Raw genomic sequence first — 12,750 nt, forward strand, 5'->3', positions numbered from 1 at the left:
TGAACACTGAAGCATTGCATCAACAAGGTGGCTCTGATAATATTGAAACATTGTATAAATGAACGAGGCGGCTCGGAGAAACTGAAACATTTAGTATCAACAAGACAACTCTGAGAATATTCACATTGCAACATAGTAGTCAACACGGAGGCAGCACGGGCCAGCTGGTCTGTCTGATATTATTGTGTTGAATACGCAGCATCTGGGTGCTCATTACATACTAAAAACAGCCCTACATCCTATACTATAACTAAATAATTTAGCAATATTTAATGATGTTATGCCAACAATATTGATCTGTTCATCTTTTAATTCAGGAAGATGGACAAGCAACACTGATGGAGAGATGTGGAAATGCATTATACCAGAGGTAGGTAGACTACAGGTAGGGATTAGGATGCAGACAGAGCAACACTGATGGAGTGAGAGGTGGAAATGCATTATACCAGAGGTAGGTAGACTACAGGTAGGGATTAGGATGCAGACAGAGCAACACTGATGGAGTGAGAGGTGGAAATGCATTATACCAGAGGTAGGTAGACTACAGGTAGGGATTAGGATGCAGACAGAGCAACACTGATGGAGTGAGAGGTGGAAATGCATTATACCAGAGGTAGGTAGACTACAGGTAGGGATTAGGATGCAGACAGAGGATGATGATGTAGTCCTATTGTTTTATTTTACTAGGCAAGTCAGCTAAGAACAAATTCATATTTACATTGACAAACTAGGAACAGTGGGTTAACTACCTTATTCATGGGCAGAACAACAGATTTCTACCTTGTCAGCTCAGGGATTCGATCTTGCAACCTTTCAGTTACTGGCCCAACACTTTAACCACTAGGCTACCTGCCGCCCCTAAAAGCAAAAAGTTTATTTTTGGCTCCCAACAGAAGGCTGTATCAAACCGCTGATACAGTACTGGACCACTAGGGTGAAAAAATGTTCTCGGAAGTTTACAAAAAATTATAAATGACATATTTGTGTTTTGTTTTATTTTTGTGGGGGAGCTGCAGCACCCTCATCATGCCTCCTTCCCTCAGCTATACTCTGTCTCCTCCCCTCCTCTCTCTCTCTCCTCCCCCCCCCCCCCTCCTCTCCCTCCTCTGTCTCTCCCCACCCCTCCCCACCCCCTCCTCCCTCAGCTATACTCTGTCTCCTCCCCTCCTCTCTCTCTCCTCTGCCCTCCCCTCCCCTCCCTCCTCTCTCTCTCTCCTCTGTCCTCCTCACCCCCTCCTTCCCTTGGGTATACTCTGTCTCCTCCCCTCCTCTCTCTCTCCTCTGCCCTCCCCACCCCCCCTCCCCACCTCCTCCCCCTCCTCTCTCTCTCTCTCCCTCCCCACCCCCTCCTCTCTGCTCCTCCCCCCCACCCCCTCTCTCTCTCTCTCTCTCTTCCTGACATGTAGCATCAGGCCTGTTGATCTTAACTCAGGTCACAGACCTCTGCCATCTACACTCCCCCTTCTCCTACTCTAACATAACACCAATATTAAATATAATACATCAATTATACTCTTTACTCTTTCATTTACATAGAGACAGATACAGTCAATCATTGACACACTGAATATACAACAGTCAGATGCATGACACCATCACAACTTAACTGACATTAGTGCCTGTCCCCAGATGGACAGTTAGACTACAGTAAAGTACATTTACAGGTGATCACATCATTGTCCTGCTTTGAGACACATTTTTACTGTCTGCTTCCAGTTGTATGTTGTTTTACTAACCCTGCAAATTATAATATATCTTAAAATATCAAAACATATCTCAGTAACTGTCACAAGTGTACAGCAGTATAAGAGCATCCTACCTGTGCTCCACAACAGGGTCATCAGTACCACTGCAGGTATCATATCTGTCTCTAACTGGGGCTCCACAGTCTGCTGTCATGTAGAGAGGACTGAAGACTGGAACATACTGCTCGGCTTTTTGACTCGTCTCTCATTACTTCCTTATTTCAATGGTGTGAAAAACTTTTCTCAGATCAGTGGTTGAACAGTGGTTGAACTCAGCTAAATACAGCAAACTGATCTGTTCTGAAGAACCCTACAGGAAACTGCTGGCAGAGCAGCAAAGTTTCACATACAGTTGTAGTTGGAAGTTTACATACACTTAGGTTGAAGTCATTAAAACACATTTTTCAACCACTCCACAAATCTCTTGTTAACAAACTACAGTTTTGGCAAGTCGGTAAGGACATCTACTTTGTGCATGACACAGGTAATTCTTCCAACAATTGTTTACGGAGATTATTTCACTTATAATTCACTGTATCACAATTCCAGTGGGTCAGAAGATTACATACACTAAGTTGACTGTGCCTTTAAACAGCTTGGAAATTTCCAGAAAATGATGTCATGGCTTTAGAAGCTTCTGATAGGCTAATTGACATAATTTGTCAATTGGAGGTCAATTGGAGGTGTACCTGTTGATGTATTTCAAGGCCTACCTTCAACCTCAGTCCTTCTTTGCTTGACATAATGGGAAAATGTAGACCTCCACAAGTCTGGTTCATCCTTGGAAGCAATTTCCAAACGCCTGAAGGTACCACGTTCATCTGTACAAACAATAGTACGCAAGTATAAACACCATGGGACCACGCAGCCGTCATACCGCTCAGGAAGGAGACACGTTCTGTCTCCTAGAGATAAACGTACTTTGGTGCGAGAAGTGCGAATCAATCCCAGAATAACAGCAAATGACCTTGTGAAGATGCTGGAGGAAACAGGTACAAAAGTATCTATATCCACAGTAAAAATGAGTCCTATATCGACATAACCTGAATGGCCGCTCAGCAAGGAAGAAGCCACTGCTCCAAAACTGTCATTAAAATGCCAGACATTTTGCAACTGTACATGGGGACAAAGATCATACTTTGTGGAGAAATGTCCTCTGTTCTGATGAAACAAAAATAGAACTGTTTGGCCATAATGACCATCGTGATGTTTGGAGGAAAAAGGGGCAGGCTTGCAATCCGAAGAACACCATCCCAACCGTGAAGCACGGGGGTGGCAGCATTATTATTCTGACATTTCACATTCTTAAAATAAAGTTGTTAAATGTCAGGAATTGTGAAAAACGGAGTTTAAATGTATTTGGCTAAGGTGTATGTAAACTTCCGACTTCAACTGTAGTGTGTGCTGTAATATCACCTCTTAACTTTCTACTGTTCACCTCTTATAGAATATTGGCTTAATGTTCCAGCACCTCAATATAAACAGTACCAGCACCCAAAATGAGTACTGATGAGGTTTCATGTTAGAGCAGGAGAATGTGAAGGCTATATACAGGGGTACTGGTACAGAGTCAATGTGGAGGCTATATACAGGGGGTACTGGTACAGAGTCAGTGTGGAGGCTATATACAGGGGGTACTGGTACAGAGTCAATGTGGAGGCTATATACAGGGGGTACTGGTACAGAGTCAATGTGGAGGCTATACAGAGTCAGGGGTACTGGTACAGAGTCAATGTGGAGGCTATATACAGGGGGTACTGGTACAGAGTCAATGTGGAGGCTATACAGGGGGTACTGGTACAGAGTCAATGTGGAGGCTATATACAGGGGGCTATATACAGGGGTACTGGTACAGAGTCAATGTGGAGGCTATATACAGGGGTACTGGTACAGAGTCAATGTGGTGGAGGGTACTGGTACAGAGTCAATGTGGAGGCAGGGGTACTGGTACAGAGTCAATGTGGAGGCTATATGAGGGGTACTATACAGATACAGGGGTACAGAGTCAATGTGGAGGCTATACAGGGGTACTGGTACAGAGTCAATGGGAGGCTATATACAGGGGTACTGGTACAGAGTCAATGTCACTGGTACAGAGTCAATGTGGAGGCTATATACAGGGGTACTGGTACAGAGTCAATGTGGAGGCTATATACAGGGGTACTGGTACAGAGTCAATGTGGAGGCTATACAGGGGTACTGGTACAGAGTCAATGTGGAGGCTACTGGTACAGAGTCAATGTGGAGGCTATATACAGGGGTACTGGTACAGAGTCAATGTGGAGGCTATATACAGGGGTACTGGTACAGAGTCAATGTGGAGGCTATATACAGGGGTACTGGTACAGAGTCAATGTGGAGGCTATATACAGGGGTACTGGTACAGAGTCAATGTGGAGGCTATATACAGGGGTACTGGTACAGAGTCAATGTGGAGGCTATATACAGGGGTACTGGTACAGAGTCAATGTGGAGGCTATATACAGGGGTACTGGTACAGAGTCAATGTGGAGGCTATATACAGGGGTACTGGTACAGAGTCAATGTGGAGGCTATATACAGGGGTACTGGTACAGAGTCAATGTGGAGGCTATATACAGGGGTACTGGTACAGAGTCAATGTGGAGGCTATATACAGGGGTACTGGTACAGAGTCAATGTGGAGGCTATATACAGGGGTACTGGTACAGAGTCAATGTGGAGGCTATATACAGGGGTACTGGTACAGAGTCAATGTGGAGGCTATATACAGGGGTACTGGTACAGAGTCAATGTGGAGGCTATATACAGGGGTACTGGTACAGAGTCAATGTGGAGGCTATATACAGGGGTACTGGTACAGAGTCAATGTGGAGGCTATATACAGGGGTACTGGTACAGAGTCAATGTGGAGGCTATATACAGGGGTACTGGTACAGAGTCAATGTGGAGGCTATATACAGGGGTACTGGTACAGAGTCAATGTGGAGGCTATATACAGGGGTACTGGTACAGAGTCAATGTGGAGGCTATATACAGGGGTACTGGTACAGAGTCAATGTGGAGGCTATATACAGGGGTACTGGTACAGAGTCAATGTGGAGGCTATATACAGGGGGTACTGAGAGTCAATGTGGAGGCTATATACAGGGGTACTGGTACAGAGTCAATGTGGAGGCTATATACAGGGGTACTGGTACAGAGTCAATGTGGAGGCTATATACAGGGGTACTGGTACAGAGTCAATGTGGAGGCTGAGAGTCAATAGGAGGATAAAAGGGTGGAGGGGTACTGGTACAGAGTCAATGTGGAGGCTATATACAGGGGTACCGACAGAGTCAATGTGGACTATACAGGGGTACTGGTACAGAGTCAATGTGGAGGCTTTATGCAGGGGTACTGGTACAGAGTCAATGTGGAGGCTATATACAGGGGTACTGGTACAGAGTCAATGTGGAGGCTATATACAGGGGTATTGATCTACTGGTACAGAGTCAATGTGGAGGCTATATACAGGGGTACTGGTACAGAGTCAATGGCGCTGGAGGCTATAGTACAGTGTTGGGTACTTAAGTGTGGAGGCAATAAGGAATAATCAAAATGTGAGGCTATATAAAACTGGTACAGAGTCATGTTAGGCTATATACAGGGGTACTGATAGAGAGTCAAAGATCTAACATACAGAGTCAATGTGATGTGGAGGCTCATATGGTCACAGGGGGGGGTACTGGTACAGAGTCAATGTGGAGGCTATATACAGGGGTACTGGTACAGAGTCAATGTGGAGGCTAGATACAGGGATAGACTGGTACAGAGTCAATGTGTGGTACAGTCAATGTGGAGGCTATATACAGGGGTACTGGTACAGAGCCCAGGCTATACAGGGGTATAGAGTCAAACAGGGGTACAATGGGAGGCTATAACACAGGGTACCCCTCTGCAGAGCTGTGCAGAACCTCTGTCCTCAGGGGGTACCTGGGGAGGCTAACCCTGCATGGCCCCTCAGGAGTCAGCTATGACCCTCTGCTCAGGTGGAGGCTCTAAACCCTCAAGCAACTGTCTGAGAGGCTATATTAGGGGACTCAACAGTGGCCCTCTGCTCCACAGGGGTACCTTGCTCCCTATACAGTGTTGGTTGAAAAGCTAGGCCCCTCTGCAAATGTTGGAATCTCAAAATGCTGTTAGAAGCCTTTTGGCCTCTGACTAGAAACAGAGTAGGCCCTTGCTCTTGTTGCTAGTCAAGGAATAATCAAAAACGTGATTTAAAATTAAGATATGATTTGGATAGAATACAGTGTAGATGTGTTTTCTGGAACCCTCATGTCAAAATCTGCTGTGAACAGTGTTATCTGCTGTACTCTTGTATTTAAACAAAGGCCTCAGTGTCTATCTCTGCCAAATATGTTATGGCTAAGTCTTTACAGTGCAATCTGAGCATCCTGTGTTGGGCTGTATTTAAAGATGGTATGTTCTGCACACAGAGGGCCTAACCACAAGTCTTCCACTGTATTTACATTATGGTATCAATTTATGGCCCCCTTGCTCAATTATGGCCCCTCTGCTTTGTCACTAGAAAGACAGGCTTCCCTCTGTCTCCACTATGGCCCCTCTGCAGTTTAAAGACCCTGTTTATCCACTATGGCCCCTCTTATCCTCTGCCCTGGTTTCTAGAATGAAAACAGACCTCTCTCTGTGTCCCTCAGCTGTCATGGCCCCTCTGCTCCAGATATGGCCCCTCAGAGAGCTGCACACAGAGAGGCCTCCAGCTCTGCTCATTATGGATAATGTGTGTCTGCTCCGTTTCCTTGGCCCCCCATCTCTGCTTTGTCTCTAGATGTCTTCTGGGTGAGGCTGTCTGCTCCATGGCCCCTCTGCTCCACTATGGCCCCTCTGCTCCACTATGGCCCCTCTTGCTTTATGGCCCCTCTGCTCCTCTATGGCCCCTCTGCTCCACTATGGCCCCTCTGCTCCACTATGGCCCCTCTGCTCCACTATGGCCCCTCTGCTCCTCTGCTCCACTATGGCCCCTCTGCTCCACTATGGCCCCTCTGCTCCACTATGGCCCCTCTGCTCCTCTATGGCCCCTCTGCTCCTCTATGGCCCCTCTGCTCCTCTATGGCCCCTCTGCTCCTCTATGGCCCCTCTGCTCCTCTATGGCCCCTCTGCTCCTCTACCCCTCTGCTCCACTCCCTCTGCTCCATATGGCCCCTCTGCTCCTCTATGGCCCTCTGCTCCTCTATGGCCCCTCTGCTCCTCTATGGCCCCTCTGCTCCTCTATGGCCCCTCTGCTCCAGCTATGGCCCAGGCCCCTCTGGCTCTGCTCCACTGGCCCCTCTGCTCCACTATGGCCCCTCTGCTCCCCTCTGCTCCTCTATGGCCCCTCTGCTCCAAAATGGCCCCTCTGCTGCTCTCCCCTCTATGGCCCCTGTTCCTCTGTATTTAACCCTGTCTGCTTATGGCCCCTCTAGCTATCCCCTCTGTATTTAATGGTTATCTGTTCCTTTAAACTAATGGCCCCTCTAGCTATGTTATGGCCCCTCTGCTATCTATGTATTTAATTATGGCCCCTCTGCTCCTCTATGGCCCCTCTGTCCTCTATGGCCCTCTGTAATTATAATATGTTATGTGTTTATCTAGTGTATCTATGTATTTAATTATAGGCCCCTCTGTTTATCTAGTGTATATATGTATTTAATTATATATGTTATCTGTTTATCTAGTGTATCCTATGTATTTAATTATAGGCCCCTCTGTTTATCTAGTGTATCTATGTATTTAATTATAGTATGTTATAGGTTTATCTAGTGTATCTATGTATTTAATTATGTATGTTATAGTGTTTATCTAGTGTATCTATGTATTTAATTATAATATGTTATAGTGTTTATCTACTATGTATTTAATTATAGTATGTTATAGTGTTTATCTAGTGTATCTATGTATTTAATTATAATATGTTATAGTGTTTATCTAGTGTATCTATGTATTTAATTATAGTATGTTATAGTGTTTATCTAGTGTATCTATGTATTTAATTATAGTATGTTATAGTGTTTATCTAGTGTATCTATGTATTTAATTATAGTATGTTATAGTGTTTATCTAGTGTATCTATGTATTTAATTATAGTATGTTATAGTGTTTATCTAGTGTATCTATGTATTTAATTATAGTATGTTATAGTGTTTATCTAGTGTATCTATGTATTTAATTATAGTATGTTATAGTGTTTATCTAGTGTATCTATGTATTTAATTATAGTATGTTATAGTGTTTATCTAGTGTATCTATGTATTTAATTATAATATGTTATAGTGTTTATCTAGTGTATCTATGTATTTAATTATAGTATGTTATAGTGTTTATCTAGTGTATCTATGTATTTAATTATAGTATGTTATAGTGTTTATCTAGTGTATCTATGTATTGATGAGACTTGCTCCCTCTGCTAGAACACTTCCCCTTTGTCTACATGACTGACTCATGGTTCTGGACTCACAGCCAAATGCTGTTTCTCCATATCCTGTTATTTAGCAGTAGACTGAACTAAACTGTGAGAGACGAGCAGGACAAATGGTTGTGGATCTCTTGAGAAACAGTGTTGTGACATTGAGCACTGAGAAATGGTGTGACATTTCTCAACAAGACCTCACCACAAAAGTCACAATGTGGAAAGATGAACATCTCTCTGCAGAGGAGTTTATATATCATTTAATACATTTGCTTTTGTCTGTTTTTGTTTTCTCAATCAATCGCTCAGTTCCATAGGTCAGGGGTCAAGCTGAGCTGAGCCAATAGTGGAAGAGGTTACTGGTTGACTGTTGACTATATTCAGTTGACTGTATGTTACTATGTCAGTCCTCTGTCTTTTGACACCTCCCTCCCTTTCTCCCCCCCCTCCTCTCTCTCTGCTCCTCTCTCGTTCTCTCTCTCTTCCTGACATGTAGCATCAGGCCTGTTGATCTTGACTCAGGTCACAGACCTCTAGCATCTACACCCCTCCCATACTCTAACATGAGACCAATATAAAACATAATATATACTCTCATTCATTTACATAGAGACAGATACAATCAATCATTGACACACTGAATATACAACAGTCAGATGCATGACATCATCACCAATGTTCCCTCTAACTTTCTCCGTCACTGAGCAGATTTCAGGTCTGTTGAGCGCAAACTGTAATGTTGTGAAAATTCTGTGCAACTTCCAGTGTGTGTTTACTGTGAACACTGAGGCTGTACCCCCTTTAACTTACAGTTAACAGTGGACAAGTGGGCTACTGTGGCTATTTGATCATAATGTAGATCTACCAGAGTGACCTACCATCAAAAACTATGGAGAAAATACATCCCATAACATTTGAACATGGAAACAGCTGTTCTGTCATTCAGTCTACAGTAGCAGCCAATGTGTGGTGTTCAACGTAGACCTACATCCTATGAGACTTTTGAAAGAAACATGCAGGGCTTGACATTAACCTGTTTATCCACTTCTCCTTCAGACAAAGAGATGACTGAAAATGCTTTTGTGTTTGATGCAAGCTTATGAAAGTATGTCCCAAAATACAACACTGCCCCTTTAAGACAAATAGCTTTTTACTGACTGGATTTTCTGCCGCACCGGTCTGTGTCGAGTACAGGATGAGTCGTGTCAATGCAATAGAATCCTACTCCTACAGCTGTAAACACAGTCCAGTTCAAAGTAACTGGAACAGATCCATATATGGCAATGCTCTATTTGCATGTAGTCCTACTGCAGCTCTGATTGGTTCTGCCGCACCGGTCTGTGTCGAGGACAGGATGAGTCGTGTCAATGCAATAGAATCCTACTCCGATGCGTCCTGTCTACAACATCTCTTACATAGTTGGTTTAGTTTGGTTTGTTGCAGTGAAAGTGGATAATATTCCATTGATCACGTTTACCAGAGTAAAGGGACACGTTGATGGTGTTAACAGGGAAAGGGACACGTTGATGGTGTTAACAGGGAAAACTAGAACAGTCGTCACCAACCTTTGAGTCAAAATGCAAGCCGAGATCTACCAATCAGCTTTTCTTTATAACACGACTTAAAAAACGTACACCTATACAACATTAACCAATTAAAAACATTACTGTAGCAATGAGTTTTGTGCAGTAAGCTACAGGCCCAATACATGATCACCGTTTGACGGAGAAGTCAGTCACTGTCCGCGGACAGCATTTGGTAAACTAACACACCTCCTCCCTGCTCCGTTTTCAGCTCCGTCAGCAATGTGTCGACACACAGTTAATTTAGCGATCTCAGTTCATACAATACACACATTATTATTACCTCCCTTCAGTAACAATATGGTACAAGGATGAGGCAGAAAATCATTCATGTTTTATTCATGTGACGTTTATTGTACTTATCAATGTTTTGGAGTAGCGCTCTGTGTGATTGTTTCTGTTCCTCTCTCGGTCTCTGTAACTTCCGGGTTTGCTGGAAGAAGGACGCGAGATTCTTCTTCTATGGTATAATTGTGTTCGCAACAATATGTTCATTCTGCCACCTACGTTTCAGGTGGATAATACGTCTCCAAACAGGATAAACATTTAATCAACAAAAATAAAATGACAAATTCCATACAAACTATCATGTTAATTAAAGTAAATCAGCCTGCTTTTCTATTTTAATCAGGTCCAGGCTCAGAAGGATCCTGTGATGGAGGGACATTTCCTGGTGACAGTCGTCCTTGAAGTCCTTCTGCCGTAAGTCTTGGAGGCCCAAAAACTTATCGGCTGCAGTTATAATGATTTCCAACTTCTTGTACACTTCTGCAGTACAATTAATAACTGTGGCTGTAAATGCTACAAAATCCACCTTCTCCACAATAAGTGCATCCAGATCACTTGATTGACGTACAACATTTACAACTGGTTGTGGTTCATCCACCTCCATCTCTTCTTCAGAACTGTGGCCTCTTTTCCCTTCAACTCTCTTCATCACCTCCACATAGGAGACTTACTGTACAGCCCTGATCCTTGACTCCTCAACCTCTTTCACCCTAACAGGGAATTCTGGGAAATCAGGAATATGAAACTTTCATTTCCATCTTATGGCGTATCTTATATATCCCAACTTTACATATAGTGGTAAATACTCATCAAACACAGACAATACAATACAGATAAACAGCTACATTCTCCATAGGGGTCAATAATACAGATAAACAGCTACATTCTCCATAGGGGTCAATAATACAGATAAACAGCTACATTCTCCATAGGGGTCAATAATACAGATAAACAGCTACATTCTCCATAGGGGTCAATGATACAGATAAACAGACATAAAATAATACAGATAAACAGCTACATTCTCCATAGGGGTCAATAATACAGATAAACAGCTACATTCTCCATAGGGGTCAATATACCAGGGGTCAATAATAGCTACATTCATAGGGGTCAATAACATAAACAGCTACATTCTCCATGGTTACTATGACTACACCATATCAACACCATACCACTTACTGGTTACTATGACTACACAATATCATATACAACACCTATGACTAGACCATATCAACACCATACCACTCCTGGTTACTATGACTACACAACACCATACCACTCCTGGTTACCACTCCTGGTTACTATGACTACACCATATCAACACCATACCACTCCTGGTTACTATGACGACATGATATCAACACCATACCACTCCTGGTTACTATGACTACACCATATCAACACCATACCACTCCTGGTTACTATGACTACACCATATCAACACCATACCACTCCTGGTTACTATGACTACATGATATCAACACCATACCACTCCTGGTTACTATGACGACATGATATCAACACCATACCACTCCTGGTTACTATGACTGCATCCACAATTCCACACCTTCTTCAACATCCTCCTGACTTCTAAAGGTTTTCCCAACTGAACATCCATTTCCATCGAAAAACCTTCTCCAACAAGCAACGATTCATCAGGCTCGTTTTCTTCAATATGTGAGCCCTTTTTGTTCCATTCTTGGACTTTCAACTTCAAAATATATTTCTGCTTCTGCCATCTCACGGTCCTCCTCCTCCTCTCCCTCTCCCTTTTCCACACCAAGGACCAGACCTACGGCATTCAGGCTGGCTTTGTAGTGCCTGTCCCAAATGACACATTCATGTGAATGGGTGTATTGGAAGACACCATGTCAGTAGCGAAGGGTTTATGCAAAAGTATTAAATATGCAAAGGTTCAAGTGAGATAATTTGTGATATCTTTAGCTGAGGAAAAAAATGTAGGCTTTGATCTTTGTAATGGCTTAATTAACGATTTGGGTATGTTCAGATGGGAGGGGGGGGGCACTGTTTAGCTGTCCCCATAATGTATACTTTTATGGCAGGACAGTTCCTTTCTGAATCACTATGTAAATAAACACCCTGCACCGAAGTGCTTCTGCGGCTCCACCATAGTTTGATTTGGTCGTTTCAGTTGAATACAGGCTGAAGTTTCAGTGAAGGTTTTCCTATTCTACACGACACACCGTTCCTAGATGGTGCCTGTAGAGATGGCAGCTTCGCTTCAAGTCCTCAGGAAACTGGGCAATATTTACTTTTATTATGTATTATTTCTTACTTTTTTTATATAAGCATTTCGCTACATTCACAATAACATCTGCTAACCATGTGTATGTGACCAATAACATCTGCTAACCATGTGTATGTGACCAATAACATCTGCTAACCATGTGTATGTGACCAATAACATCTGCTAACCATGTGTATGTGACCAATAACATCTGCTAACCATGTGTATGTGACCAATAACATCTGCTAACCATGTGTATGTGACCAATAACATCTGCTAACCATGTGTATGTGACCAATAACATCTGCTAACCATGTATATGTGACCAATAACATCTGCTAACCATGTGTATGTGACCAATAACATCTGCTAACCATGTGTATGTGACCAATAACATCTGCTAACCATGTGTATGTGACCAATAACATCTGCTAACCATGTGTATGTGACCAA

The sequence above is a fragment of the Oncorhynchus tshawytscha genome, linkage group LG15 (assembly GCF_018296145.1).
Source record: "Oncorhynchus tshawytscha isolate Ot180627B linkage group LG15, Otsh_v2.0, whole genome shotgun sequence".
Classification (NCBI taxonomy): domain Eukaryota; kingdom Metazoa; phylum Chordata; class Actinopteri; order Salmoniformes; family Salmonidae; genus Oncorhynchus; species Oncorhynchus tshawytscha.